General features: G+C 50.0%; 1 protein-coding gene across 7 annotated transcripts in view; it reads right to left on the bottom strand.

The window, feature by feature from the left end:
- Positions 1-26,301, bottom strand: part of USP28 (ubiquitin specific peptidase 28) — a 505,647-nt gene that overhangs the window by 458,126 nt on the left and 21,220 nt on the right. The window lies entirely within an intron of this gene.

Here is a 26,301-nt window from a genome sequence, read left to right as displayed (position 1 = left end):
ACAGGCATATGGGGCACAGAGGCGGGACACGTGGGAGACAGGCAGGGGCACGTGGGACACAGAGGGCACGTGGGACACAGAGACAGAGGGCACGTGGGATACAGACAGAGGGCACGTGGGACACAGACAGAGGGCACGTGGGACACAGACAGAGGGCACGTGGGACACAGACAGAGGGCACGTGGGACACAGAGACAGAGGGCACGTGGGACACAGACAGAGGGCACGTGGGACACAGACAGAGGGCACGTGGGACACAGAGACAGAGGGCACGTGGGACACAGAGACAGAGGGCACGTGGGACACAGAGACAGAGGGCACGTGGGACACAGAGACAAGGGGGCACGTGGGGCAAAGAGACAAGGGGGCACGTGGGGCAAAGAGACAAGGGGGCACGTGGGGCAAAGAGACAAGGGGGCACGTGGGGCAAAGAGACAAGGGGGCACGTGGGGCAAAGAGACAAGGGGGCACGTGGGGCAAAGAGACAAGGGGGCACGTGGGGCAAAGAGACAAGGGGGCACGTGGGGCAAAGAGACAAGGGGGCACGTGGGGCAAAGAGACAAGGGGGCACGTGGGCAAAGAGACAAGGGGGCACGTGGGGCAAAGAGACAAGGGGGCACGTGGGGCAAAGAGACAAGGGGGCACGTGGGGCAAAGAGACAAGGGGGCACGTGGGGCAAAGAGACAAGGGGGCACGTGGGGCAAAGAGACAAGGGGGCACGTGGGGCAAAGAGACAAGGGGGCACGTGGGGCAAAGAGACAAGGGGGCACGTGGGGCAAAGAGACAAGGGGGCATGCGGGGCACAGAGACAAGGTAAGGTGTCCATGAGGGGGACACAGAGACAAGGGGGGCATGCGTGGCACAGAGACAAGAGGGGCACAGAGACAAGGGGGGGCATGACGATCACAGACAAGGTGGGTCCGTCGGGCACAGAGATGGGGCACAGAGACAGGGGGCACAGAGACAGGGGGCACAGAGACAGGGGGCACAGAGACAGGGGGCACAGAGACGGGAGCACATGGGGCACAGAGACAGGGGCACAGAGGAGGCACGTGGGGAACAGAGACGGGGCACGTGGGGAACAGACGGGGCACGTGGGGAACAGAGACGGGGGCATGTGGGGCACATAGATGGGGCACAAAGACAGGGGCATGTGGGGCACAGAGACAGGGGCATGTGGGGCACAGAGACAGGCATATGGGAGACAGGCAGGGGCACGTGGGACACAGAGACAGGGGCACGTGGGGCACAGAGACGGGCACGTGGGGCACAGAGACGGGGCACGTGGGGCACAGAGACGGGGCACGTGGGGCACAGAGACTGGGCACGTGGGGCACAGAGACCGGGCACAGAGACGTGGGGCACAGAGACGCGGCACAGAGACAGAGGGCACATGGGGGACAGAGGGCACGTGGGGCACAGAGACAGAGGGCACGTGGGGCACAGAGACAGAGGGCACGTGGGGCACAGAGACAGAGGGCACGTGGGGCACAGAGACAGAGGCCACGTGGGACACAGAGACAGAGGGCACGTGGGGCAGAGAGACAGAGGGCACGTGGGGCAGAGAGACAGAGGGCACAGAGACAGAGGGCACGTGGGGCACAGAGACAGAGGGCACAGAGACAGAGGGCACGTGGGGCACAGAGACAGAGGGCACAGAGACAGAGGGCACGTGGGGCACAGAGACAGAGGGCACAGAGACAGAGGGCACGTGGGGCACAGAGACAGAGGGCACAGAGACAGGGGGCACGTGGGGCACAGAGACAGGGGGCACGTGGGGAAAAGAGACAGGGGGCAGGTGGGGAAAAGAGACAGGGGGCAGGTGGGGAAAAGAGACAGGGGGCACGTGGGGAAAAGAGACGGGGGGCACGTGGGGAAAAGAGACGGGGGGCACGTGGGGAAAAGAGACGGGGGGCACGTGGGGAAAAGAGACGGGGGGCACGTGGGGAAAAGAGACGGGGGGCACGTGGGGAAAAGAGACGGGGGGCACGTGGGGAAAAGAGACGGGGGGCACGTGGGGAAAAGAGACGGGGGGCACGTGGGGAAAAGAGACGGGGGCACGTGGGGAAAAGAGACGGGGGGCACGTGGGGAAAAGAGACGGGGGGCACGTGGGGAAAAGAGACGGGGGGCACGTGGGGAAAAGAGACGGGGGCACGTGGGGAAAAGAGACGGGGCACGTGGGGAAAAGAGACGGGGGGCACGTGGGGAACAGAGACGGGGGCACGTGGGGAACAGAGACGGGGCACGTGGGGAACAGAGACGGGGCACGTGGGGAACAGAGACGGGGCACGTGGGGAACAGAGACGGGGCACGTGGGGAACAGAGACGGGGCACGTGGGGAACAGAGACGGGGCACGTGGGGAACAGAGACGGGGCACGTGGGGAACAGAGACGGGGCACGTGGGGAACAGAGACGGGGCACGTGGGGAACAGAGACGGGGCACGTGGGGAACAGAGACGGGGCACGTGGGGAACAGAGACGGGGCACGTGGGGAACAGAGACGGGGCACGTGGGGAACAGAGACGGGGCACGTGGGGAACAGAGACGGGGCACGTGGGGAACAGAGACGGGGCACGTGGGGAACAGAGACGGGGCACGTGGGGAACAGAGACGGGGCACGTGGGGAACAGAGGGCACGTGGGGAACAGAGGGCACGTGGGGAACAGAGGGCATGTGGGGAACAGAGGGCACGTGGGGAACAGAAACAGGGGCATGTGGGGGCACAAAGACAGGGGCATGTGGGGCACAGAGACAGGCATATGGGGCACAGAGACAGGCATATGGGGCCCAGAGGCGGAGCACGTGGGACACAGACAGGGGCACGTGGGACACAGACAGGGGCACGTGGGGCACAGAGACGGGTCACGTGGGGAACAGAGACTGGGCATGTGGGGAACAGAGACGGGGGCATGTGGGGAACAGAGACTGGGCATGTGGGGAACAGAGACGGGGGCACGTGGGGCAAAGAGACAAGGGGGCACGTGGGGCAAAGAGACAAGGGGGCACGTGGGGCAAAGAGACAAGGGGGCACGTGGGGCAAAGAGACAAGGGGGCACGTGGGGCAAAGAGACAAGGGGGCACGTGGGGCAAAGAGACAAGGGGGCACGTGGGGCAAAGAGACAAGGGGGCACGTGGGGCAAAGAGACAAGGGGGCACGTGGGGCAAAGAGACAAGGGGGCACGTGGGGCAAAGAGACAAGGGGGCACGTGGGGCAAAGAGACAAGGGGGCACGTGGGGCAAAGAGACAAGGGGGCACGTGGGGCAAAGAGACAAGGGGGCATGCGGGCACAGAGACAAGGTGAGGTGTCCATGAGGGGACAGAGACAAGGGGGGCATGCGGGGCACAGAGACAAGAGGGGCACAGAGACAAGGGGGGGCATGACGATCACAGACAAGGTGGATCCGTCGGGCACAGAGACAGGGGGCACATGGGGCACGGAGACAGAGGCACAGAGACGGGAGCACATGGGGCACAGAGGAGGCACGTGGGGAACAGAGACGGGGCACGTGGGGAACAGAGACGGGGCACGTGGGGAACAGAGACGGGGCACGTGGGGAACAGAGACAGGGGCACAAAGACAGGGGCATGTGTGGCACAGAGACAGGCATATGGGGCACAGAGGCGGGGCACGTGGGAGACAGGCAGGGGCACGCGGGACACAGACAGGGGCACGTGGGGCACAGAGACGGGGCACGTGGGGAACAGAGACTGGGCACGTGGGGAACAGAGACGGAGGCATGTGGGGCACATAGACGTGGCACAGAGACAGAGGGCACTTGGGGCACGGAGACGGGGCACAGATACAGAGGGCACGGGGGGCACAGAGACAGAGGGCACGTGGGACACAGAGACAGAGGGCACGTGGGACACAGAGACAGAGGGCACGTGGGACACAGAGACAGAGGGCACGTGGGACACAGAGACAGAGGGCACGTGGGGCACAGAGACAGAGGGGCACAGAGACAAGGGGGGCATGACGTTCACAGACAAGGTGGGTCCGTCGGGCACAGAGACAGGGGGCACATGGGGCACAGAGACAGGGGCACAGAGACAAAGGGGGGCATGACGATCACAGACAAGGTGGGTCCGTCGGGCACAGAGATGGGGCACAGAGGCAGGGGGCACATGGGGCACAGAGACAGAGGCACAGAGACAGGGGCACGTGGGGCACAGAGGAGGCATGTGGGGAACAGAGATGGGGCACGTGGGGAACAGAGACAGGGCACGTGGGGAACAGAGACGGGGCACGTGGGGAACAGAGACGGGGCACGTGGGGAACAGAGACGGGGGCATGTGTGGCACATAGACGGGGCACAAAGACAGGGGCATGTGTGGCACAGACAGGCATATGGGGCACAGAGGCGGGGCACGTGGGAGACAGTCAGGGGCACGTGGGACACAGAGACGGGGCACGTGGGGAACAGACTGGGCACATGGGGAACAGAGACTGGGCATGTGGGGAAAAGAGACGGGGGCACGTGGGGCACATAGACGTGGCACAGAGACAGAGGGCACGTGGGCACAGAGACAGGGCACAGAGACAGAGGGCACGTGGGGCACAGAGACAGAGGGCACGTGGGGCACAGAGACAGAGGGCACGTGGGGCACAGAGGGCACGTGGGGCACAGAGACAGAGGGCAAGTGGGACACAGAGGGCACGTGGGAGACAGAGGCATGTGGGGCACAGAGACGGGGGAACACGGGACACAGAGAGGGCACGCGGGGCACAGAGACGGGGGCACGCGGGGCACAGAGACGGGGGCACAGAGACGGGGGCACAGAGACGGGGCACGCGGGTCACAGAGATGGGGGCACGCGGGTCACAGAGATGGGGGCACGCGGGTCACAGAGACGGGGGCACGCGGGTCACAGAGACGGGGGCACGCGGGTCACAGAGACAGGGGCACGCGGGTCACAGAGACGGGGGCACGCGGGTCACAGAGACGGGGGCACGCGGGTCACAGAGACGGGGGCAAGTGGGTCACAGAGACGGGGGCAAGTGGGTCACAGAGACAGGGGCACGTGGGTCACAGAGACAGGGGCACGTGGGTCACAGAGACAGGGGCACGTGGGGCACAGAGATGGGGGCATGTGGGGCACAGAGGTGGGGGCACAGAGACGGGGGCACGTGGGGCACAGAGACGGGGGCACATGGGGCACAGAGACGGGGGCACGTGGGGCACAGAGACAGGGGCACGTGGGGCACAGAGACAGGGGCCCGTTGGGCACAAATGATAAAGCTCATGGGGATCAGAGGAGGCAGGTACATGGATAAAAGGAGAGTGAAGCATTACTTTCAGGGTGCCAGTGCAAAGAAACAGATTGCAAGTTGGCAGAGAGGAGGGTTGTGGGGGTCAGAGTAAGCACAGACTCTTTGGGGGCAAAGAAAAGCAGACTAGAGGGGATCAAAGAAGTGCAGAGTCAAGGGGGCAAAGCAACGCAGACTCCAGGAAACCCAAAGACATGCAGACTACAGGATTCAACAAGCATTGGCATAGAAAATAGGTCTCGCCTTTGGGACCTTATAAGTGTTTAGCCATGCAACAGTTGATGTTGTTGCACAAAGGATATTGTACTGGATAACTAAACACTTATAAGGACCCAAAGGCGAGACCTATTGGCTATGCCAATGCTTGTATTATGCCAATGAGGGCTTCTAAAATAATTGGTTTTAATCTCAAACAGTGCCGCTTGAGAGAAACTATCAAATCTAAAAATCACTAAAACTGGTCACCAGCTCCCAGAATTCGAGCTACTTGGCACATTATGAGATCGATAAAAACAGTGATTTGCAACGTGTTCAGCCTCTGTTCAAATACAAGTTTATGGCCATGCTTTGCTTTTACGTTAATTGTGTTTTTGCGTTACATATTTCTGCCAGCTCATATGGAAAGAAGTTATTAACATTCCAGTACAGCACTGTGCTTACATATTTCTGAAAATGCTCTAATAGTGCTTCAGCAAGCTGTTCACTGTTGATTGGAGCTGTAAACCGAGGGTGGGGGCGGGGAGGGATGGAGCCGGCAAGAATTCACTAAAGAACGGGGGCGGCAGGACAGCAACGAAAGCTATACATATCTATGTGACTTTCTTAAGAGAAGGAAATACGCAAGCGAAGAAAGGCAGGGAGACAACGAGGAGGAAATAAGGTGGACGCATTAACCTGAATCTAATATTCAGGTTAATAGCATCCTTGGTGAGAGAACTGGAGATCAAAAACAAAGCATCACATTTGTAAACCGAGGGTGGGGGCGGGGTGGGACGGAGCCGGCAAGAATTCACTGTAAAGAACGGGGGCGGCAGGACAGCAACGAAAGCTATACATATCTATGTAACTTTCTTAAGAGAAGGAAATACGCAAGCGAAGAAAGGCAGGGAGACAACGAGGAGGAAATAAGGTGGACGCATTAACCTGAATCTAATATTCAGGTTAATAGCATCCTTGGTGAGAGAACTGGAGATCAAAATCAAAAGCATCACATTTTCACCCAGAAAAACGCGTTACTTGGGCTTTCTTCTCTTGGTGTAGACAAGAGGACCCGAGGCAAAAAGGAAGGAAGGGAAAGAAAGAAAGAAAGAAAACGAGGGTGAGAGATGTTAAGAGTAGGGTGGTAGAATGGAATAGCGAGAGGAAGGAAGGAAGAAAGGAAAGAAGGGAAGAGGGTGGAAAGTGGCATGGAAGGAAGAAAAATGGAAAAAATAAATCAAAAGGAAGGAAGGAAGAAAAGGAGGAAACAGGAAACTAATGTAGCGAATAAAGAGCAAAGCCGAGACAAACAAGCTTAAATCAAAGCAAGCAAGACGCGCGACCTCGAGACGTGCTCTGTGGTGGGGGAGAGGGAGGAGCGTTGATGCGCGGGCTTGGGAGAGCAAACGAGCGGAAAGCCAGATGGTGCCTGATCGAGCGATGCGAGGAATGAGTGTTACTGTGCGCGTAACCGCACGCTCTAGGCCACACAAAAAGCTGTGGTCGGCTTTTTAAAGCCCACTCACTAAATGTCTCGCCAGAGCAGCGCATGCGCTGCTCAGGTGAGACCTAAAAATGAATATTGATTGAAGTATACTATCATTTGGAAACAAAACTCTTAAAAAGTATAGAAAATTAACAATACCATGCATGTTCAATTCTGCACAAATCAAGGTGGTGGTGAACAGAAGATCACCGTAGTCTGATTGGCTGGCAGGGAGAAGACCTTGAAAATAAATTTTCAACTTTTAAAAAAAAATTCTCTGCAAACACCCAACTTAATAAATCCAAGACAGATTTGCAAATGGCTGACATCTGTCTACAGTGAAGAATTGTGCCAAAAAAATGGTCTGGAAAGTGGCCTGAGCAGAAGCTAGTGGCTGAGATTTTTTCAAGCATTCCTTCCATCGCTTTGCGGTTTGTTGCAGGAGGAGAGAGCCCCAAACATCCACAATAGTAAAGCAAAGCTAGTGGTCAAAGATTGGGGGCTTTTTCCGACTTCATGGTATCCCAAAAACAGGTTTGGTAATGCGATTCCTTTGTTAAGCGTTCCCAGTTTTCAGCACAATATTTGAACTGAAAAACTTCATCAATCACACTTTCTTATTCGACACGCCCAATGGAATATACACAGAAGGAAATGCAAAATGCTCCAGATTGACTGGGCTGAAAACGTATTTCCTTTATTTGAGTTCACATAACTTTTGTTGCGCCCCCTCTTTCAAGAAACAATAAGTAGAACTTAGACCTAGATATAACTTCCTGGATAAACTGCCTACAGAAATACTGTGCCATCCAAAGACCGAACGCAAGTGAACCATTTCAAAAACATATTTCTCATGTTAACCTGCCTAAATGATATAGCCAAGGACCTTGATGCTCCTCGTTAGCTGCCCATGAACTGCACAGAATATTGCGAGTTGACAGTTCTGCAAGAATTCCCTCATACACAAAAAGTAGTATGGAGCCAGGCGGATGACTGTTTTGGCTACGCGCAAGCATGGATTTTTAGCCCTCAAAGATTTTAGATCTTGCTAGCAAAAGCACACACTCCGTCAGCGCTTTTCTATGAGCATTATCATTTTTGTAGTGGGATTGTGCCCCTTTCCCTGAAGTAACACTGAACCTTCGCCTCCATTCTCACAAATCTTACTTTTGAGTCTTTCCTTCACTCATCTGATTCCCACTCTTTTTAACCTTCACCTTCCCGCCTAACATTGTGTCAGTGCATTTGGTCTTGCTCTACTCTGCACCGTTTTTCGTACTCCCATCTGCGTCTTTAGTCTAACTCCAGTCTTTTTCATTTCCTTCACTCTTCTTTCGTCTTGTTTCTTCACTCTTCGTTTTTATGTGCCTACCGTTTCGTTTGCCTTTGTACATACTCTCCTGCACACCCAGTAACCACTCCATTTCCAGTTCTCAGGAGGCACACATCATTCACATTTTCCATTTATTTACAACACACAACCGCTAGCTCAGGCTCAATAATATTCAAATAAGAGTTCAAAGACAGAAAATACTACATTTAGTTCTAAATACCATAGCCAAATCTCAGTTAGGACAGACGGTTAGCAAGACGAAGCTGAAGAAATTCCTGGTGCCTAGTGGACAGAAAAGGAAGGTTCTCAGGCAAACACTTTGTCACTGGACTGCCATTCTCCCTCAGCCTCCAAAACTCACATCTCAGCTTAGCCAGAGAACTGAGATCGTCAGACAATGATGCAGCTTAGAAACAAGCCTGGGATATTTTCTGAAGCCTGTTCTCTGGTAGTAAAAAAAAAAAAAAAAAAAAAAGTAAAGCAAAAAATTGCAAAATGCGAAACTTGTCCCTACACTAAAAGTTGACAGCGCGAGATGGTGGTACAAATGAACGCAAAGCAAGCACGCCAAAGTCTCTAACTGAACATAGTAGCTTAAATCTCATTTTCAATTGAAAACTGATTTTTTTAGAATCCTAAAAAATATATATTTTTAAAGATTTACAGTGCAACTATACATGGTCATCTAAGACCATGTGTAGTCAGAACTGTGACATGGAGGCTGCTACAGGCCTTTCTTTCACCAAGAGTCCACTGAAAGCAGCCAGTTGCTGTACCCCCTCTCTCACTCAGACAACCACCGCTCCAAATCTCTGAAGTTCCTGCGAAGTGAAGGATTGAATGAACAAGAGTTTTTGGCAATATCTGGCCACAGGCCTTGCTTGGTGGCCAGGCACTGCTGAACAAGGGCTTTAGATATATGCTGCGAGCCATTTGACGAAAAAGAAGTTAAGCACAAGGCCTAGAAGGTCAGATTCTATGCTGGACCCCGATGAGCACAGTAATTAGCCATGTGCAGCAAGGGATTGGCTGCATGGGAAGTTGTGTACAGAATCCTGGCTGTGGACCAACCTTTGCAACTAATTCCTCCTGCGTATGCCAAAAAGCAATGAGCAGAGGAGATTTGCTGCACTGGAAGTTGGAGAGAGGGCCTGACTGCAGGGCAGGCCCATTGGCTACCCCCCCCCCTTCACTCCACACACACAAAGAATGTGCACAGTGATAGGTTGGCGCCATGTAAGTCTGGCAAGAGCAGAACATAAGACCAATTAAGATATATTATGTTATCAAAATTAAAAAAAAATCACAAATCACTGAAAAATCACAAAGTTATGGTTTCTTCAGCTTAAAGGCACTAAGGCTTTTAAAACGTCAGAAATTCTTTGGAAAATAACCGTTGAAGTGATCTTCTAGTTTAAAAATGAAACAAAAACAAAAAAAAAATCACTGCAATAAAGAAAACTCGCCCCAGTGCACTGCATATGACCACAGACGTTAGCTATGAAATTATCTATCACCTCACCACAGACCTCACCTATTATATCACTATGAATAGTCCCATCGGTGTAATTTCATTCAAACTGTTGAAATCGGCGATATAAAACAGAAATTAACCTACTCTGGAATACAAATGTCACCAGAATTGATGCAGAAGGGAAGTAAATTATTCAACAAGAATTACTAGTGTTGTATTAAAGGGTCAAAGAATGCAATTACTTCTCAAATTGCAAGAAGGCCACTGGGAAGATGATGCAGATCTAGAGAGTACTTTGATCACTGGGAGGCGGACATGAGTTCATATACAAGGCAGAGCACAGCACTGACCAGGCCCTAACTCTTACACCTTACTGCGCAAGGCAAAAGACCTGTACATTGACTCATGTCCAAACTGGGGCTCACCACAAGGCAGAACTGAAGGCCAGGCTCTGCGCTCAGCACCTGCCACACATGGATAAAACCTGTGGTCGGAGGGTTATGCCAATAGAAGGACTGGGCAGAGGTCCTTACCAAAGGCCCAAGTCTGTGCTTAGCCCACATTGGGCATGGTCAAAACAGGAGGGCAGGGAGTTAAATCCATAAGGAGGCTTGGCACAGGGCACGGCAAAAGCCCAATACCCATGAGTACAGGCGAAAACTGAGCACAGTGATCAAGAAGGGGGCTGAATGCACAGCCTGAACAATGGTAGAGTACTGCCTCCAGCCCATTTTACACATGGCTACAATTCATGTGCAGTGGATTTAGACACAGATGCCTGGACAAAGTAGTTGGGGACAGGTGAAAAGATATGTGATAGTTAAAGTAACATGTAAGCTAACATCAGTAAATAAGAATACATTCTCAAACTATCTACTAATAAGTCCAAAATCCTGGGCCAAAACCACATTGCACATGGCCTGAGATCGTGTGCAGTGGTTTTGATTAGGCATGGTTGGCCAGGCGCTGTGGCGAAAGGTGAGGAGAAATGTGATAATGAAAATGAAACACAAGACAATATCAGTAAAAAACCAGATATACTAAGACTAATAATTGATGAATTATGCCATCAACAATGCCAATGGTTATATATATATATATATATATATTATATATATATATATATATATATATATATATATATATATATATATATATAATATTATCAGTGATGTCATTGATGATGTAAGTCTGTGACATGTGAGGTCATGAGCAATATATAAGGAACAAGTTTGGTTTGCGCAGCTAAACTTCCATATCCTATTTCCGTGGTTTTTAAATTCTGTTTCGTAATAACAAACTTTTTTGGAGTAAAAATATGTATATTAAATATACAAACATCCTCATATTACAGAGTGTGATAGGGATTCACTAGTGATCATTCATTTTACACTTCTACTGAGAAAGTGATTATTAATTTACTAAAAACTCTGGCTCGGTTTGCTGAATCTGCAATAAATTAGGCCTATAAATTAGCATCTTCAACTAAGTTTTGTAATATTAAATTTCATGCCTGGCTGATAGATGGCGCCAGATTAAAGAGATAAAATACAGTATTTCCAATTTTGCGCCAACTAGACGTTTTGTTCTCTGCTACATCACATACAACTGAACCGAATTAAATGAAACTAGGAACAAAAAGATTTTTTTTGTAGAATAACCTTTTTTGTAGTTTGGCAGTAATCAGGTTAGAACTTTTTGAGATATATGCATTACAAACAAGCATTGGCATAGCCAATTGGTCTCGCTTTTGGGACCTTATAAGTATTTAGTTATGCAGCACAATAGCCTTGGTGCAACAACATTAACTGTTGCATGGTTACACACTTAAAAGGTCCCAAAGGCGGGACCTATTGGCTATGCCAATGCTAGTTTATTTTTTATTAATGCATATTTATATAAGGGGGTCATTACCCTAAGATGCTAGAGCACTGCAGGAGAGATATTTCGTTGCATGGAAGTTAAAGATGGGTTGAGGTAGACAGTACTGCTTTAGGCAATTACATGGTTCAGGGTACAGCTAGGTAGATCATTACATACAACAGAATGTGCAAAAGAGGGGGGGTGTAGTTTACATAGTGTTTAAAGGGTAAATAATATGCTCATAAAAGGCCCAACCTGCAAACAGCGGTGGTACTCTGCTAAATTCATAAAACACCTAAGGGAATATCAGAGAATAGCATTGAGGAACGGTAACTTCTACATTTGCATGCCCTGGATAGGAAGATGATTTGAAAACTCGGGAAAGGTGAGCTATCCTCTTACTGAGGGGTCACAGGAAGCGTCGCCTGTATAGTCCGGCTGGCTCTCGTTGGCGGAAGTGTAATTCACCAGGACCGGTGCAGACCGTTTATGGACTTGCACCGACGTTTAGGCAGAGGGATAGGTACAACTATCCAGTGGGGAGCTGGGTCAGTGGATGGAAGGCGGGACTTGCAGCCGGTAAATTATGTGCCCGAGGTGAGGTACGTACGCTACCTAACTGAGTAGTAGGGAAGGAGCCTGGGGTGCACCGCTGCAGTGTAGCCGCAGTGATTTCAGACGGCTTCCACCAGCCAGGCTTTGCGGGTGAGCTGAGCAGCGGTGACTGTACGACAGCGTGCGAGTGCATCGCTTCTGGTGCGGGCACAATAAGTAGGCGCCTGCTTTAATGCAGGCGCCTACTTATCGTGCAGTTGTACTTGCCACCTATTATGATTCAGTATTCTGTGACCATATTTACCATGCCAATTCCGCCCGTGCAATATTCATTTTTTTTATTTGTCTCTCTTCTGCCCCTGTGACTTGAAGGGAGTTTCCACATTGCAAAAGGCATTTCCAATTAGCAAAAGAAAAGACAGAAGGGCAACAGCCCTGTTATCTAGAACAGTAATCAAATAATGCCTGTTGTTGCGGGTTCTCAATTACCTCGTTCACGCATTGCCTCCAGGCTTAGCGAGCCTTCAGGGAAAATAAATATACTGTGCCCTCGAAACTACTCAAGAAACAACGTAAATTAATTCTAGTTTTTTTATATCTCTAAAATATCTAAAGTCTAAGTTTAATATATACAAAAATGTGATACCAGAACAAAGGAATGCGAGTAACCATTGCTTGCTGCAAACTGGTTAAATAGTGCTTTCAATAAAGGCAAGAAAAGTAACATGCTTATTCAACACACGTGATATGTAATGTCTTGTGTAGAGGTGTCTGTGTGGAATTACACTCATTAGAAATATTTTTAGAGCCCACAAAACATACAGGTTTTTGGTACACGATTGATGATAATTTACTGCCTATCGTGATTGACTTAACAAGAACAAGCATTGGCCGCGTGTTCGTAAAAGTAACGCGGCCGCACGGCCGTGAAAGCGATCGCATGCTCTGTGGTTGGGGAGTGGCGGAGCGAGTCGCACCGTAAGGGTGCCGCGATGAAAGCCAGATGGCTGCTGCGCGTGTGCTCACAAGCTTGAGGCCACACAGAAAGCTGTGTGGTCGCATTTTAAAATGCCCACTCACTCAAAGTCTCGCCAGACCAGCGCATGCGCATGCTCAGGCGAGACCTAAAAAGCACCGGAACATTACTGGTATCACACGATGGGCGTGGTGTTGAGGTGTCATTTTGGGGTGTACAAGTTTACTTGTTCTTTGCTTCCACAGTAATACTGACGGAAAGGATACATGACGTTGTGATGCTTAGCTGAAAAGTTTCACTATTATGTATATATTCATTTTCTTTCTCTTTCTAGAGTTTTTGATTGACCTTATTAAGTCTCTTTTGTTTTATCTGTGTTACTCTTCCTTCCGTTCCACGAGGGAGGGAGAAACTGTAATGTGGTTCTTGTTTCTTCACATATGTTCTCGAAAGAGTGTTGTTCTTTGTGAGTTCTGCTGTTCTACTGTTGTCAGGAGAAGTTTGTCATTACTTATGAGGGTCACATCTTGACAGCAACCAGGGCAGGCAGATTTTCTTTTCCTTATGGGCCTATTCTTTGTGGCTTAAATTACTAAATTAACTCGCAGTGAAGCTTACTAAATGCGCGTCAGTGTACTCTCTTGACACCATCTACGACACGACACTCATGACGTGGAAAGCTGCAGCTGACAAGATTAAGCAAATTTTCCGTCGCTATGCCTTACTTCTGTTTATGATAATTTAACGGTGAGTTAAGTTTACTGAATTACGAAATAATAAATCTGGATTAATGCAGTGAAAATATTACAAACATAATACAGCTTTGTAAGGGTGCCGCGATGAAAGCCAGATGGCTGCTGCGCGCATGCCCGCGCCCGCAAGCTTGAGGCCACACAGAAAGCTGTGTGGTAGCATTTTTAAAATGCCCACTGTTGGAATTAGGTAGCCTGGCCTAGGGCAAGACTAACATCTAGAGGCACAGTGTAAAGGTTACAGACCACCCAAAAGTAACTTCACGCAATAGCACTCAAAAAGAAAACACTACACCAAAATTATATGAAAATACGTGTTGCTTTATATAAAAATAATATGCTCTCTGTTGTCAAATTTAAGTATCTCACATGTAATTAGCTCAGAAACAGTTTAAATCACTTTCAGGGTCAACAATTATGCTTTTCAAATTATTGGCAGATTATCCCTTAATACATTCAGGTTGGTTGGATTATAGCAGGAATACTTATTCAAGTCTAAAACAGAAGAGCGACCAACATTTGTAAAACAGATAAATCATCTGGACATTTGGCAAATAAATCTTACTCTTTTATAATTCAATCAAGTAATGTCTGTACCCAGCTTACTTTATATTATTTCCAAACACAGCTTTACTTCAAGTTTTGGCACAAACAACTTCTAAATCCAAGCAGAGCAACACTCCCATCTACATTAGAGACATTTAGATAATCTTATTACTCAAATGAAGGCCATTGGGTTAGCCCACTTAAACCAGCATTTAATTATGCCCTTGTAGGGGGAATGGAATTCTATGGAGTACACTAGACTTGCTTTACACAGTACCAGTAATTGTCTCCTTTTAGCTCACAGTCAAAGAGGGTTTTCTCAGGTTACCCACCACGTTATGAATTGCAGTAACTGCGAGGAGCAACAACCATTACTGGGTTACCAGGTGATCACAGGCTCTAGCGCCACCTTCCCCCTCCAGATAACCTCCTTACTGTCAGTTACGGGCTCCTTCGAGGTCCCTCCTGCCGAGCCAGCTGCCTTTTTAGTGCTGGGGCGGGGGAATAGTGAAGCGCCCTCGCTTCCTGGATACTAGGGCAGAGAGTTGGTGAAGCGCCCTCAGGAAGGCCCCCTTTCCGCTCGCGCTGGCTCCTTTCTGAAGCGCCTGAGCGAAGGGGGGGGAAAAAATGAAGCCTCACTCTTTCTGGCCGGGAACGCGCTGATCGCGGGGACATGCGCAATGCGCTCCTCGCTCCTCACACCCGGATCTGTCCCTCGGCGCGCAGCTCACACACGAGCACTCGCCGAAGCCGCCTCCTCACAGCGCTCCTCACCCGAAAGTGACGTCGTCGATTTCCACTGCCCCGGCCTCCACTGCGCATGCGCGGGGGAAAAGCGTCTCCGCTCCGGGCCTGTTCAATCCTCGGCCCCTTCTCTCACCACAGTTCGACAATTTCACGGGGGAATTAGCGCGCTGGCGCCGAGATGGAGCACTGCGCTCCCACTTATCTCCGGATCCACACAAAGCGCGACAGGTGCCCCCGGGGTCCCGTTTTCGGTGCTGGCCTCACAAGGTTGCCCAGGCTCGAGGGAATCTTCCACCAGGCTCCAACCACTGATTCATCAACACAGGGTCGGCTCCTTGCCAGTTCTGACCCAGGTAAGAGGTGCCCAGTGCCACCCAGGACAACAGTTATCTTCTTGTTTCTAACAGGAAAAGGGGGGAATCAAAGGGGTTCCACAGAATGAAGCTTCAGGGTGCTTTCTCCTCACTAGGACCCCAGCCCTCTTCCCTAGACAGTTACTAGGAACCCTCCCAGTTCAGTTTCCAATGCTGGGCAGAGGACTGCGCTCCACTGCGCTGCAGTCTCCTTACCCTACCTACACCCTACTATTTGGAAGTTAGGGGTCAGTCAGGCGCCCAGGGTCTCCCTCAACTTTCCCAGCGGGGACAGGACAAGGAACCCACAGGAGGAATAGAGAAGTGGAATTAATAGGCTGCTTCCCAGTCTAGAAGTTCAACCCTTACACTAGTCTCCTCCCACCTGCCAGGATAGCCTGTCCTCCAGCTGACTCTCACAGGTAGACAAAATGGCTGCCCCGCATTCCGCCTTATATAGGCTGCCCTTCAGTGGTCCAGAATGGACCAGAAGGTTCTGGAATGCCCTATGTTGGTCTATAGCCAGGTTCTGTTGGTGACAGTTGGGGCAGTTGGTGGCCACCATTTTAGGTGGTGCCAACTTTCCTGTCAGAACAGGCCTCTGGACCTGAGGTAAAAAACTATGAGGGGGAGAGGGAACACCTATCCCCCTGGCCAACACCTATAAAAATCCAGTAGACACAAAAATTAATAAGGGTATGAGGGGCAAAAAGGGGACAAAATAAATAAAAATTAGGAGGGACTTCGCCAAAAAGTCAGACAGGTCTAACACGCGTCCCCCCCAGCTGAAAGTGGGGAGAACTACCCAACCCCTTGGGAGTCCTCATCACTAAGGCGGAAATACCTGGAGAGACCGTCTGCATTGGCGTGGTCCACTCCAGGCCGATGTTCCACCCGGAAGTCCATTCCCTGTAGGGAGATAGACCACCTCAACAGCTTGGGATTTTCCCCCTTCATTTGCATCAGCCAACGAAGGGGGCGGTGGTCAGTCTGAACCAGGAAGTGCGAGCCAAAGAGGTATGGCCGCAGCTTCTTCAGAGCCCACACCACCGCAAAAGCTTCCCTCTCAATTGCACTCCACTTCTGTTCCCGGGGAAGCAGTCTCCTGGATAGGAAGACTACAGGCTGATCCAGGCCCTCTTCATTTAGTTGCGATAACACTGCCCCAATGCCATGTTCGGATGCATCTGTTTGAACAATGAACTCCTTGGAGAAATCGGGAGCCTTCAGGACCGGTGCTTCGCACATTGCCTGCTTCAACTTTTCAAAGGCTTGCTGACAAGCCTTTGTCCATACTACCCGTCGAGGTTGTTTCCTAGAGGTGAGCTCTGTGAGGGGCGCTACAATAGTGCCATACCCCTTCACAAAGCGACGGTAGTAACCTGTGAGGCCCAGAAAAGCCCGGACCTCAGTTTGTGTCTTGGGGGGTTCCCAGGCCATGATTGCCTCAATTTTTGCCTGCAGGGGCTGCACTGACCCCCTACCCACCAAGTGTCCAAGGTACACAACCGACCCCTGCCCAATCTGGCATTTGCTGGCTTTGATGGTCAATCCAGCTTGTTTCAGCGCCTGGAGAACTGCTTGCAAATGTTGCAAGTGGTCCTCCCAACTGCTACTGAAGACAGCAATGTCATCCAGGTAAGCAGCCGAGAATCCCTCCATTCCAGAGAGGACCTGGTTCACCAGTCGCTGAAATGTGGCAGGAGCGTTCTTGAGACCAAAGGGCATCACGCAGAACTGGAAGTGTCCCTCGGGCGTGGAAAAGGCTGACCTTTCCCTTGCTCCATCTGTCAAGGAGATCTGCCAGTACCCTGAAGTGAGGTCAAAGGTACTGAGGTATTGGGCAGCTCCTAGCCGGTCAATTAACTCATCCGCCCTGGGGATTGGATGAGCATCAGTTTTGGTAACTGAGTTCAGTCCTCGGTAATCCACACAGAACCTCAGTTCTGGTGTGGTGCCCGGTGGGGCGGCTTTTGGGACTAGCACCACCGGACTGGACCAAGGGCTGCTGGACGGTTCTATCACTCCTAGCTCCAACATCTTGGCAACTTCGCCATGGATGCTAGCCTTCACCTTGTCCGACAGCCTATAGGTCTTGGATTTCACTGGGGGGCTGTCTCCTGTGTCCACATCATGGGTACACAGGTGGGTTCTTCCTGGGACAAGGGAAAACAGTGAAGAGTACTGCCCCAATACCTGTCGGCAGTCCTCTCGTTGCTCAGGAGTGAGAGACGGGGAGAGAATCACTCCCTCCACCGACCCATCCTTCTCTTGACATGAAAAGAGGTCTGGGAGAGGCTCGCTTTCTGCTTCCTCAGCACCATCAGTCACCAACATCAGGATGACCTCTGGCCTCTCATGGTGGGGTTTGAGGCGATTGGCATGCAGCACCCGTAGGGGCTGCCTCGGGGTCTTAAGATCCACCAAGTAAGTGGCCTTACCCTTTTTCTCCAACACCTCAAAGGGGCCTGTCCAACGATCCTGAAGGGCACTTAGCTCTCCAGGTTCCATCACCCAGACTTTCTGGCCAGGCTCCAACTCCACCGGGTGAGCATTCTGATCGTACCATTCCTTCATGACTGCCTGACTGGCCTCCAAGTTGTCAGCAGCCTGCTTCCACAACTTAGCCATCTGGCTTCTGAAGGCCAACATGTAGCTCACCACATCCTGGGGAGGTTTTCTGGGAGACTTCTCCCATCCTTCCTTCACCAGGCTGAGAGGCCCACGCACTGGGTGCCCATACAACAATTCAAATGGGCTGAAGCCCACTCCTTTCTGTGGCACCTCTCTGTAGGAGAACAGCAAGCAAGGTAGGAGGATGTCCCACTTCCTCCGTAAACTCTCTGGCAGACTTCTTATCATGCCCTTCAGGGTCTTATTGAACCTCTCAACCAGTCCATTGGACTGGGGGTGATAAGGAGTGGTGAACCGGTAGGTCACCCCACACTCCTTCCACATAGTCCGCATGTAAGCAGACAGGAAGTTAGTCCCCCTGTCAGACACAACCTCCTTTGGGAATCCTACCCTAGTAAAGATTCCCATCAGGGCCCTAGCCACCACAGGTGCAGTAACAGTCCTCAGAGGGATGGCCTCTGGGTACCGTGTGGCATGATCCACCAGAACCAGGATGAACCTGTGACCAGCTGTTGTTGGTGGATCCAATGGCCCTACAATGTCGATGCCCACCCTTTCAAAGGGGGTGCTAACGACAGGAAGTGGTTCCAGGGGAGCCTTTAGCTTCACCCCTGTCTTCCCACTGGCCTGGCAGGATACACATGTCCTACAGTATGTGTTGGACGCCGCTTTCATCTGAGGCCAGTAAAAGTGGAGAACAAGCCGTGCAAAGGTCTTGTCCTGGCCTAAGTGTCCTGCCAGTGGTATCGCATGAGCCAATTCCAGCAGAAAGGCTCGGTATTGCTGCGGGACCACCAAGGCCCTTGATGAGCCAGGTAGAGGAACCTTAGGTTCACTGTAGAGGAGGCCATCCTCCCAGTAAATATGGTGGTGTCCCGTAGCATCACCTGCTGCCTGGGCTTCAGCCTGACGCCTCAGTCCCTCAAGGGTAGGGCACTCCCTCTGCCCCCTACAGAATTCCTCTCTGGTAGGGCCTCCCTCCACATGCCATTCAGCAGGGATGGGCAAATCCTCCAGAGAGTCTACTTCCCCCTCCACGGACTCCTGGCCTACCACTGCAGGTGGCCGATCTGTCACATGGGGCGTGGAAGCAGGAGCAGGCTGTCCCTGTCTCCGTTTCTGACCCTTTTTAGCAGCGGGTTGGGCCATTGTTCCAGGCGAACTCCCTCTCCGGGCAGTCGCAGACCTTGTGCTGACACAGGCCCAGTTAGGTGTACCCAGCATCGCAGAATGCGTCCGGTATTCCACCTCTCTCCAAGTGTTGTGTTCCATGTCATTCCCCAACAGACAATCGACTGGCACGGCAGGGCTTACGGCAACTCGAAGTGAACCTGCAACCCCCTCCCACTCAAAGGGAACCTCAGCCACTGGATAGTGGCCCATTCTGCCGTCAGCCATCGCGGCGGGGTGGAGTACATTAGGAACAACCTGCTCTGGGGACACCAGCTGACTTCTCACCATAGTCATGCTGGCTCCTGTATCCCTCAGAGCCTCCCCTCTCTGGCCATTGATGGTAACCCATTGCCCATACTTTGTAGTATTTGGGGGCACCTGGATCTTTGGCACCATCTCCCGCTCTCCCAGGGACACTAAGGTGACACCCGCCCACTCACCCCCCTTATCTAAGGGCAACTCCTCCCCGAGCGCTACACTAGCTACTCCCGGTGACTTTCCTCCGGTGGGAGGGGGTGGTCTCTTTGGGCATCTGACATCTCCCTTATAATGTCCAACGCCACCGCATTCAAAACAGTGGGGAACCCTGGGCTGCTGGCTTTGGCCAGGATAAGGGTTCCGGGGCGGGTTTGCCCTAGGGGTGAAACCTGCTCCCTTCCCTTGGAAGTTATTTTGGGGACCTTTAGAGAACTCTTTCTTTTTCTCCCCCCCTTCCTTCTTCTGGGGGGCGCCCTGTCCGGCTTTTTGAGATTCCCCTCCAGTCCCCTTGGAGGACACCCGAGTACTTGTCCAGATGTCCGCCTCCTCTGCAAGCTTCCGGGGATTGGTCAGCTTGCTGTCTACCAGGTGTTGGCGCAGCTCGGGAAAACATTTCTCGAGGAGGTGTTCTTTCAAAAATAGATTGTACAGCCCCTCATAATCCTTTACCTCACTGCCCTTGACCCAACCCTCTAAGGCCTTTCTGGCATAATCAAGGAAGTCCACCCAGTTCTGAGTGCCCATCTTGTGACTCCCCCTAAACTTCTGTCGGTACCTCTCTGGGGTGAGCCCGAACTTCCTCAATAACGCCAACTTCATGGTGGGGTAGTTTGTCTGTTCCTCTGGATCCAGGGCCAGCAAGGTGTCCCGACCAGCAGGAGGCATGTACTTGTACAAACTACCCCCCCAGTGCTTCTCCTGCACTCCATGAACCTTCAAAGAAACCTCATAAGCGGCCAGCCACTTAGCTACATCATCCCCCTGACTGAAACTCGCTATCAGGTCCTTTGGGATATAGGGTTTGGTCTCCCTGGCTGACTCTTTTGGTTCGCTGCCACCATTCCTAACAGGAGAGGACCCCCGTCGCAGACTTTGGAGCTCCAGTTCCTTCAGTCTAAACTCGTGGACTTTCCTCCTCTCCTCTTTCTCCTGCTCCAACTTAGCCAACTCCCACTTTAGCTGTCTTTTCTCTCTCCTATCGGTGAGCTCGGCTTCTGTTAGGCTTCTCCCAGAGATGCTACTGCCCTTACTGGAATAGGACATTGGTTTGGTGAGTAAGTTTTCCCCCTTATCGCGGAATAACTCTTCTACCTCCCCCAGCATGTCCTGGTCAACCTCTTCATCCTCCTCCTTTGTCTCTTGGTGTGCCTCCACCCAGGCCCTAAGGCTAGTCTGGAGCTCCCCCTTCCTGGCACCCTGTTTGAAAAAGACCCCCATTTGTTGGCAGAACATTCTCAATTGGGGCACGGAATAGACTTCCAGGTTTTCCACTGCAAACTCCATTGTGAGTCTGGCAAACCTGGATACACACCAGAAATTTCAGAGGGGTAAGGGTAACCTAAAACCAACTCCACCCACCACCAGGAATAAATTTAGAAAAACAAAAGGACTAATTGGGAGGGCCGCAAGGAGAAAACTCCTGGTGTAGGTTAGGTGTATTACGTCAAATTACTAGTAAGTAGCTGCAACCAAGTCCGCAATCCCACCGCTAGGCACCAATATGTTGGAATTAGGTAGCCTGGCCTAGGGCAAGACTAACATCTAGAGGCACAGTGTAAAGGTTACAGACCACCCAAAAGTAACTTCACGCAATAGCACTCAAAAAGAAAACACTACACCAAAATTATATGAAAATACGTGTTGCTTTATATAAAAATAATATGCTCTCTGTTGTCAAATTTAAGTATCTCACATGTAATTAGCTCAGAAACAGTTTAAATCACTTTCAGGGTCAACAATTATGCTTTTCAAATTATTGGCAGATTATCCCTTAATACATTCAGGTTGGTTGGATTATAGCAGGAATACTTATTCAAGTCTAAAACAGAAGAGCGACCAACATTTGTAAAACAGATAAATCATCTGGACATTTGGCAAATAAATCTTACTCTTTTATAATTCAATCAAGTAATGTCTGTACCCAGCTTACTTTATATTATTTCCAAACACAGCTTTACTTCAAGTTTTGGCACAAACAACTTCTAAATCCAAGCAGAGCAACACTCCCATCTACATTAGAGACATTTAGATAATCTTATTACTCAAATGAAGGCCATTGGGTTAGCCCACTTAAACCAGCATTTAATTATGCCCTTGTAGGGGGAATGGAATTCTATGGAGTACACTAGACTTGCTTTACACAGTACCAGTAATTGTCTCCTTTTAGCTCACAGTCAAAGAGGGTTTTCTCAGGTTACCCACCACGTTATGAATTGCAGTAACTGCGAGGAGCAACAACCATTACTGGGTTACCAGGTGATCACAGGCTCTAGCGCCACCTTCCCCCTCCAGATAACCTCCTTACTGTCAGTTACGGGCTCCTTCGAGGTCCCTCCTGCCGAGCCAGCTGCCTTTTTAGTGCTGGGGCGGGGGAATAGTGAAGCGCCCTCGCTTCCTGGATACTAGGGCAGAGAGTTGGTGAAGCGCCCTCAGGAAGGCCCCCTTTCCGCTCGCGCTGGCTCCTTTCTGAAGCGCCTGAGCGAAGGGGGGGGAAAAAATGAAGCCTCACTCTTTCTGGCCGGGAACGCGCTGATCGCGGGGACATGCGCAATGCGCTCCTCGCTCCTCACACCCGGATCTGTCCCTCGGCGCGCAGCTCACACACGAGCACTCGCCGAAGCCGCCTCCTCACAGCGCTCCTCACCCGAAAGTGACGTCGTCGATTTCCACTGCCCCGGCCTCCACTGCGCATGCGCGGGGGAAAAGCGTCTCCGCTCCGGGCCTGTTCAATCCTCGGCCCCTTCTCTCACCACAGTTCGACAATTTCACGGGGGAATTAGCGCGCTGGCGCCGAGATGGAGCACTGCGCTCCCACTTATCTCCGGATCCACACAAAGCGCGACAGGTGCCCCCGGGGTCCCGTTTTCGGTGCTGGCCTCACAAGGTTGCCCAGGCTCGAGGGAATCTTCCACCAGGCTCCAACCACTGATTCATCAACACAGGGTCGGCTCCTTGCCAGTTCTGACCCAGGTAAGAGGTGCCCAGTGCCACCCAGGACAACAGTTATCTTCTTGTTTCTAACAGGAAAAGGGGGGAATCAAAGGGGTTCCACAGAATGAAGCTTCAGGGTGCTTTCTCCTCACTAGGACCCCAGCCCTCTTCCCTAGACAGTTACTAGGAACCCTCCCAGTTCAGTTTCCAATGCTGGGCAGAGGACTGCGCTCCACTGCGCTGCAGTCTCCTTACCCTACCTACACCCTACTATTTGGAAGTTAGGGGTCAGTCAGGCGCCAGGGTCTCCCTCAACTTTCCCAGCGGGGACAGGACAAGGAACCCACAGGAGGAATAGAGAAGTGGAATTAATAGGCTGCTTCCCAGTCTAGAAGTTCAACCCTTACACTAGTCTCCTCCACCTGCCAGGATAGCCTGTCCTCCAGCTGACTCTCACAGGTAGACAAAATGGCTGCCCCGCATTCCGCCTTATATAGGCTGCCCTTCAGTGGTCCAGAATGGACCAGAAGGTTCTGGAATGCCCTATGTTGGTCTATAGCCAGGTTCTGTTGGTGACAGTTGGGGCAGTTGGTGGCCACCATTTTAGGTGGTGCCAACTTTCCTGTCAGAACAGGCCTCTGGACCTGAGGTAAAAAACTATGAGGGGGAGAGGGAACACCTATCCCCCTGGCCAACACCTATAAAAATCCAGTAGACACAAAAATTAATAAGGGTATGAGGGGCAAAAAGGGGACAAAATAAATAAAAATTAGGAGGGACTTCGCCAAAAAGTCAGACAGGTCTAACACGCACTCACTAAAAGACTCGCAAGAGTAGCACATGCGCTGGCTCAGGCGAGACCTAAAAAGGTTGACCAAGCGTCAGACGATATTTTGACTATTAATTTCCAGATACACCATGGATCCAGACCAGAGGGTGAAACATTAAAAAAAAATAAAGATCCAATGCTCTCTAAAAGAGTCCTCTTTGACTCATCAGCCAATGAGAGAGACAAGCATCTACGTCGGATCCAATTGGCTATGACTGATAATTTTTGGTGTGTTACAGTCAAATACAATGATGCAGAGGAACACAAACATTTCTAGATTTTCTGTAATGTTGATATTATGATGTGATGTTACACTCATGAACAGAGTAAAAAATTAACACATTGTTTTCATGTTTAACAGGAGAACATGGATCTCTATCCTCTTCCCCTTCCTATACTATACTTTACTTTACTTACCTTCATTTCAACACCTATTCTCTTATTTTGTTTATGGGTCCTTGACTCTATAACTATGGTCAGAATATTTCTTCCCCTAATGTTTGGGTGGTGTGATTCCTATGTGTCTAGGGACTTGGGAAGTGAAGGAACCCTATAAAGATTAAAGATAGTGAGCAATAAATGTAGCTTAAATTTTTGGGTTTGGATGCCTTTCATCTGTTCTAAGCACTTCTTCTCTCTTTTGACTTGTTTTTCCCTTTTTCTTCTTTAGACTTGCTGGTATTCCAGTGCCCACACATAAGTCCTAGTGATTTACTCATTTGAATAGCCGGATAACATTTGATATCGATACAGGTAATAGTTCTATCAGTTTTTTAGAATTTTTGACTTCTTCATGAGTTTTGTTCTTTATTACTTATATAATCCTGGACCTTTCGTCCTCTCTTAGGGACATAATGATTTATGCCCCATTGCTATTACCCCGCGGGCTGGCCTATCATATTTTAACCTGTTACAAAAGTGTAAGCACACTGCCTATACCAGCCCGTCCATAGTCGTTATTCTTCTCACCATATATCTTCCCATTTTACTCATACTTCACAGATTGTTTTTGATGGATTGAAAATCTTCTCTATTACATGGTGGAGTTGAAAAGACAACCTATGAAGCCCGCATCACCCATATCATCTGACTCCAATTCCTAACATACAAAGTAAGTTTATATGAATCAACCATGGCGTTTAATCTGGGTCCTGAAGCATCGCTCGCGAAAAGACCTTAAGGCCTTTAGAAAAGACCTTAAGGGCCTTACAAACAATCTAGTGCCATAAAGCTAGCTTCTCATTAAGTATTTCCGCTACTAGATAGCACCCTTCTTTATATTTTCCCTCTCTTTTTTTTCTCTGTCCAACCTGGAACCCTGTTGATCCAGAAAAGAAGACTCAGCACAGGCCTTCGATAATTTTTTATGAAGACATTTTAATGGGAAAGGCGCCACACAGATTTCCAACTCTGAAGACTCCAATTCGAAATACTGCCTTCAAATCACAAGGTATCTAGTCCTTTAAATATAAATAATTCTTCTCTAATTTGATTTTTCTGCCCCAAGATGTTGTGCACTTTTTCTTAGGTCAACCTTCCGGTTTCTCTCTAATTCCCCAAGCTTTGACCATTAAAGACATCCAATGCTCCTGAGAGACACTCAGGATCCAAACTTCGGCCTCTCATATAATTTTCAATATTATTTCGGTTCATTTTCTCATCCTTCATTTTCAATTTTATTCGGTTCATTTTCTCATCCTTCATTTTCTCTTTTCTCAATTCACCCAGTTGAAATGTTTCATAACAATATTTGAAAATGTTATAAATTGAATATGGGATACATCAAATGAATGTATATTAGGTGACTCAGGAAACTCCCTCACTTGTAGTTAGACTTCAGCTGTCTGTCCAACAAAGATTTTATTAAATGTGAATTTAGGCCTACTATTGTCTATGCTCATCTAAGTTGGTTCTTAGAAGTAAGCCTAAATTTTTACATTTCTAGAGCTCAGATAAGAATTAATGATTTCAGATTATAAGAAGGAAGCAGTCATAAAATGCTACAGATTGCCAATGCCATTGTGGATTCATTGTCAATTGCAAACGTTTTTAAAAACTTTCTGTCAGTCATTGGGTTATAATTTGGCAGAAGGTTATCCTTACCAATTTAATAAATTACAGAGTACAACGAGAAGCTCAGCTTAATTTTTAGTAGCCATTGCACAAAAAGCATTCAAATCCCAACAGACAAGTTAAATTCAATTCATCCCAAACAACATAAAGTGAAAAACACATTACTATTCTCATCAAGTAAGATTGAATAAAAAATATGGCACAGTCATGGTTACATACAACTTAGGTGAACAGGAGAAATGGATATTTAAAGCAGACATGGATAAAAAAAAATAATAGGAGGCACAATGGAGGTGTTGAGATCACTATCATTCTATGTGAATTGCCTAAAATGGTCAATGGGAGGCTGCTCTTGAACTACAAACAATAAAAAGGAAAAGTTACAGGCAAACTGTTCTGCCCAGGTGTAAGAAATCCGTGCTACTACACATCCGAGGGAGGGAGGGAGAGAGAGAGGGGGAAGAGAGAGAGAGGGGGAGAGAGAGAGAGAGAGAGGGGAGGGGGAGAGAGAGAGAGAGAGAGAGAGAGAGGGGAGGGGAGAGAGAGGAGAGAGAGAGAGAGAGAGAGAGAGAGAGAGAGAGAGAGGGGGAGAGAGAGAGAGAGAGAGGGGAGGGGGAGAGAGAGAGAGA

The sequence above is a fragment of the Lissotriton helveticus genome, chromosome 3_1, assembly GCF_964261635.1.
Source record: "Lissotriton helveticus chromosome 3_1, aLisHel1.1, whole genome shotgun sequence".
Lineage (NCBI taxonomy): Eukaryota > Metazoa > Chordata > Amphibia > Caudata > Salamandridae > Lissotriton > Lissotriton helveticus.
Note: the sequence above shows the minus strand (reverse complement) of the source record. Positions and strands in the feature narration are given on the sequence as shown.